This window comes from Brassica oleracea, chromosome C3 (assembly GCF_000695525.1).
Source record: "Brassica oleracea var. oleracea cultivar TO1000 chromosome C3, BOL, whole genome shotgun sequence".
Classification (NCBI taxonomy): domain Eukaryota; kingdom Viridiplantae; phylum Streptophyta; class Magnoliopsida; order Brassicales; family Brassicaceae; genus Brassica; species Brassica oleracea.
Genome location: NC_027750.1, coordinates 33,161,161 through 33,167,725, shown reverse-complemented (window position 1 = coordinate 33,167,725; position 6,565 = coordinate 33,161,161). Strand labels below are relative to the sequence as shown.

Sequence of the window (6,565 nt, the reverse complement as noted above, 5' to 3'; positions counted from 1 at the left end):
TAATTATCAAAAATAAAAGATATATAAATATATGTATCATTTTAAATTAAACTATATGCCATATAAAAATTTAAAAATATCTTAATTTTGAAATTTACTTTGAACATTTTTTTGATAAAAAATTTGAAAAGATATTGACAACTTATTTTTTTAAAATATTATAAATTACTTAAACCACTAATCCCACAGTGAAAATTTTGTTATCACTAATTTAGATTTTTTGCTATAACAGATACAAATGATAAAAAAAATATGAGTAAAAATCATCATCTAATAAATATTAATATTAAAATATAACATATATATGTTACTATCATTTAAATTTAATTATATATCATATCAAATAGAAAAAATATTTTTCAATTTATAAAATTTATTTATATGTTTACACCAATTTAATTATATAAGTAGTAGATAATGACTTTTTAATTATTCAATATATATTTATTATTTCATAATATGTTATAAACATATAATATATAAAATAATTTATACATATAATGTTTATTCCGCGCAAGACGCGTATCTTAACCTAGTTTACGCTTATTTGTTTTGCCAACTCACGGGTTTGTTCTGTTGTCCATGGGGTAGCTATTCTTAATTCTTTTTTTTTTTGTTGCTTTTTTTTGACTAAAGGCTTGTTAATTCATTTCTTAATGTTATCTTTGTCTTTTCTTTCTGCCCATGAATTTGTCGACGTGCATGATAATATGTTTATTGCAATAAAATACTTCTTTTTAAAAGGTATTTTGCTTTTACGTTAAATAATACTATATTTGAAGGAAAAGAACAAAACAAAATTATACTATATATATTAGAAAACAAACAAAAGAAAATGAGTCATGGTGATGATGAAAAGCAGTTATTGTATTCAAAACCTTTACAAAACACAGTTAGCTGTACTATCCAAAATTTGCGACCCTTAAGCATGTTTAGAGCCAGGTATATCAATTAAAGCTGTAACTAAAGTTTAATTAATTAGAGGAAAACAGTAATATCATAAATTTTATACTTCTAATACAATAAAATATGAGAAATTCCCTTAGATAACCCTTTATAGTTTATTTTCACAAAAATAAACCCTCGAGGAAGAAAATGACCAAAAATGTTTTATTGAAAGGTAAATATGTATTTATACCTTTAGAGTTAATTAATCTAAGACTTATGGTTTAGATTTAAGGGATTGAGTTTTGGGGATGAGTTCAAATTTTTAAAAATAAAAAATAAAAAATAATTTTTTAAAATAAGAAGACTATTTTGGCCATTTTATTTTTTGAGAACCATTTTTGTGACAAAAACTTCAAAAATAGCTATTTGAGAAAATTGCCCATAAAATATCTATAAACTAGTACTTAATAAATTAGTAATTTCTATAAATCATTACTCCATAATTAGATGAACAGTGTAGATGAAAAATTTGGTCAGCTGCCAGAGAGAGAAAAATGAGATTTTTAGTGACCTTGCGGTCTTTTTGAGCACCGGCGCTGAGATTTATTTTCTAATATCTTTTTCTTCTTTGTTTTTCAGTATTTTGGCTTTATTTTGGATATTTTTTCCTAAGTTTCTGGAGATATTTTCGTTTTTCGCCCTGTTTTTGTAATCGGAGATATGCTCATTTTGCTCTGTTTTATTGTTGTAATGATTATTACAGATTATTCGACGGATTCAAGGGTAAACTATTTGGAAGCGATCTCCTCCGGAACATATTTAACCAAACAAAAAGATATATCTTTATCTAGAGAACTTTTGTAGGTACAAGTGAATGCAGCCTGTTATGATGCAGGAAAACACTTCAATTATTAACAAGCGCGAAACAAAGATTAGCTTGATATCAATGTATTGTCAACATCCAACAAATATTCGGTTTGGATTTCATCATTAATTTTTCTTGTAGTTGTAACTGTCAGATTATATTGTCTGTCGGGTTATATTGTTTTCTCAAGAGCTTGTTTTGGCTTTCTTAATGTGATGTACTATATCAACTGTTGTGTTATTGTCTTTGATAAGCAATACTAAATAAAAGAAGCCTTAGACGGACAAAAAATGAACACTGTGAATAATTGTATTTTCTTTCCAATCCAAATTAAACTATTTATTAAAACAAATGTTATTAGAGTAATATATATTTTTAAAACATTTTATGTAATATGGTTTTATTATCATAAACTATATATTGACTACTAACATATAACTAATAATTTACAAATCTTCTATTCTCTTTTATTACTTTTGAGAAAATTACCTAAATCTATAATTTAATTTAAAACCAAATTTGTATCTTATATTTTATTAAATGTTGAACTGAAATAAATGCGTAGTTAAATTACAACTACTCACTTATGACCAATAAAATTTTTAAAATATGTTATAGTTATATCTAGAGAAATTTGTAAGAAACATGAAGTCTTTAAGAGTCTGCTTATGAATTTAATTTTATAATTAGACTACGAAAATTTTGAAAATTTATTTTGATGAAGAATATATTTAAATAATGTAAACACACAAAAAATATGAATCGTGTGAATTAAAATTTAATAAAATTGAATAGTTAGGAAGTAGATGAAAATATATATTGCAAATCGTATTTGTCTATTGGTTAGGGTTTAGTAACATATGTTCAAGTAATATTTGTGTTTAAAGTTTGTATTATACAGTTGAAACCCTATAAATGATACTGTATAAATTAACAAACATGATAAATTAATAAATTTATCTGTCCTAAATTGGACCATTGTAAAATATGATACAATTCAATAATATAATAAGATAATATATTTTTTTAGAAAATTCTATGTAAATATATGGTCCCTTTAAGATGGTAAATTAATCATTTATGTACATATATACACACATTTTATATAATTACAAATTAAACCAAATATTGTATTGTTTGTTTTATATTCACAATGAAATTGTCTCTATATTTTCTTAACACTTTAATATATTTTAATGATATTTAGTAAAGTTCAATTTAAAACCACATTTAAACTCTGTGTAACATTTTTATATACATCAAATAATATAGCAAAAACAATATGAAACTTAAATTTCAAAATTTTAATTAATGTATATACGATAAAATAACCTATTTTCTTATTTTATTAAAAACATTTAAACTAAAAAAAAATCTGAAAAGAAAATTATTTTGAATTAATAACTCTATAAATTAATAAAATAACATAGCCCCAGTTTTTACTGTAAATATTAGCTACTGTATATAATAAACACTTTAAAAGTTGATTTTAAGTTTTAATGAAGAATTTATTACTATTTATTTCAATTATTCAATTTTACAGTTCATGGTTAGAATATTTTCTAAAAAAGTCTTAGATATTTGAAGTCTTGGAAAACATATGATAAACTTAGGTTTTAGGAGGTTTCCTAAAAAATTCTGCCAAACCAAAATTTATTTATCTAACCGTAAAGATTTAAACATAACCAAAATTCAACTAATAAATTTTTAACCAAACCAGAATTTACTTCAAATTTATGGTGTGGAAAGTATCGAACCTTTTTTTAGCATAACTAAGAAAATTACTCACACACCCTCTCTTCGAGTCAGTAACAGCCGTGTTCGTTTTTTAACCGCTAGACGCAGCGGGAGAGACAAGAAAAACTATGGTGAAAATGCTCAAAATAATAGAATCTGAAGCTAAAGTAACCACCAACGGATTTCCAGAGTCACAAAAAATGAGACGCCGTTACCGCTAAAAATTTCAACGCCCTTTCTACTGCCGCTGTGTCATCGGTGTTGTGTTTTGTTAATTGCCGCTGCGGTCATCAGTGCTGTGTGTTGCCGTGATTCCCGTTTATTTTTTGGTAGCTGCCGCTGCGTCTTGCGGCTAGGAAACGAACACGGCTGCGTCAATCATCGCAGAAGAGGTATTTTGTCTGTTTTTCAAATATTTGCATAGTCACAAGATTCGTATAATTACTTTTGTGAATTATAAAAAAAATTTAATGGTTATAAGGTCTTATTTAATGTACCCCTCTCCGATTAATATGTAGTAAATCTAGATATACCATTCGGCCATACTATGTTTTATTGCAAAACAACCCATTATAATTGCAAACCTGTTAAACAAGTAAGCATTTAATTACATTCATTCACTTAGTTCGAGGATATCACACGTAACACTAAGGCCATGATTATCCCTAAGAAATCCACGGTGGGTTTCTTAGTTTAAACAAAAAAAAAAAAAAAATTAAAAAGCAAACCAATCGTGGACCGCCACGTGTCAGTTGAGCCCGCGAACAGTGTAAGAAACTCACTAAGATCGGTTCTTAATTAGTAGTTTTTGTAACCGATCCTTAAGAGTTTTGTGGGGGCCCACGCACTAAGAAACCCACTAAGAACCCCGGATAATCATGCTCTAAGAGATTGGTTCCCACTTGGAAATTGGAATACTGATGGAACGACGTCACGTACTTAAAACTAATGTGACTTTCCCAACTGGTTTTCCCTCGCACGAAACTCAAAGAAAATATTAAGAGAGATCTTAACTTCCAAGAGATTTTCTAGGGTTAATATCGTTGGCTACAGGAAAAAAACAATGGAATTAGGGATATGGATTGTTTGGTTGGTTAGAGCCGCTTGGATCGCTGCAATACTTCTTATGGTGATCGGTTCGATTCCAAGTTCCAAGCTGAGATTGTATCATGAACTCATGTTGAGTTTTGCCGGCAGAGGCAAGATTCTTCAGCCGTCTTCTTCTCAGGTTTTGTGTGTTTCAGTTGCTGTTCATGTTATTACTAATTTCAAAATAGCATTTTTATTCAATATTTCAGTTTCAGAGATATGTTCTAGTAATTGGATGTTTCTGGTGTTGTAAAACTCTCGACCCTTTGTCCCTTATTGCTTGTTTTGTTATGGAGACAGAAGTGGACAGTTCCTCAGAAATACTTTGCTCACTTCTACGTTGTCGGAGTGGTGTGGACAACTCTCCTGTTCGCCATGACTTGGATGTATGCCTTCAAAATGGCGCCATTAACCGGAGGTTCTCATGTTGAGCATTGGTTTAAAGTGTTGCGAGCAGTGTTTCTACTCCTTCTGATGGAAATCCATGTTTTGAGACGTCTTATAGAGTCATTCTATGTATTCAAGTATAGCCCTTGTGCTCGGATGAGCATTCTTGGTTATTTCACCGGATTGTTGTAAGTCTCTCAAGAAACTCATGAACATATCAAGATTTATATATATTTTTTAATTGCCTTTTGCTTGGCTTTCTAGTTTCTATGCAGCAGCGCCGTTATCACTCTGCATCGATATAGCTTCAGAGATGGTATCATTCGCCGGAAATCAAATGGCTGGGTTAATTTCTGAAGGAAAAAGGTAAACCTCAGCCCCTAAGTTCGATTTATTATCGTCTTTAAGCCCTCTGATGCAGCTTGGATGGTGTCAATTGATTGGTGGAGCCTTTTTTCTCTGGGGATGGTTACATCAACGCCGCTGTCACGCAATTCTAGTAAGTTTTTGACATTTTGTCTCTCTGTTTGTGTGTGTTTTAGATACTGAAAGATGCACAAATGTTGATGCAGGGATCTCTCCGTAAAATTCCTAGCCAAGCGAAAGAGTACATAATACCACATGGAGATTGGTTTGAGTCTTTGAGATTGTCTCTAGTCCACATTACTTAGCAGAAATCGTAATTCGACCTTCCCTAGTGGATTAGATATCTTCATGTTCTTCTTTACTTCTCTTTGCTAAATGGTATACGATGATGCTCTGTAATTTAGGTTTTATACATGGGCTTGCTGATTGCTAGTGGAGGAATAGATGTAACTATCTGGTTGCTCTTTGGTTTTGTGGTACGGTGCACTTTCTTTTGTCAAAAACTGATGAAAGGCTTTGTTTAAATTCAGAGAAATTGAATTTTGGTCCTTTCTTTATAGGTCGGGAATCTGACAATGGCGGCTGGAGAAACTCACCGGTGGTATCTCCGGAAGTTTGAAAATTACCCGGCTAACCGGAGTGCCATTTTCCCTTATGTTTACTAAATGGTTTTAGAGAGAGAGAGAGAACACAACTTGACCAATGCTAATTGATATGGTGGTTCTCATAGTCATCTTTTATGTTTGTGAAATTTAAGAATTGTATTTTTATCTTCTCAGTTAATGAATTTAGGAAAGTTTGCATGTTTATTCTTTAGAAAATAGAGACTTCCATAAGTAAGTCTTTGTTTGGTCATGGATTTAACAAGTGCGAAGCTAATTATTCTCTTTTTATTTACTTATTGGCTTTTTACGATTTGAGAATTATATATTGCTGTTGTTCCTATGTATGGTACTTAAAATTATTGGTACTTAAAATAAATAAATTTAAAGTTAAAAAAAATTTCTTAAAACTATTTTTATATTTTTACGCATAAAAATATGCCGTTTTGAAGAACTAATTTTATCCCAAAGAAAGTATATACACTACAAGAAAACAGCAAGGATTCTGAGGGAAAAAAGCGTCGGAATTTCGTCGGAATATCGTTATTTCGACGACATACCAACGAAACAAGTCGTCGGAAATAATTTCTCGGAATTTCTTCTTTCCTCGGAAATCCCTCGGAATTTCCCG

The 6,565-nt window shown here is 29.9% G+C and overlaps 1 pseudogene; it reads left to right on the top strand.

Annotated features, from left to right (window-relative positions):
• The first annotated feature begins 4,494 nt into the window (after nucleotides 1–4,494).
• On the top strand, nucleotides 4,495–6,026 carry LOC106333703 (annotated as a pseudogene).
• Nucleotides 6,027–6,565: the final 539 nt, after the last annotated feature.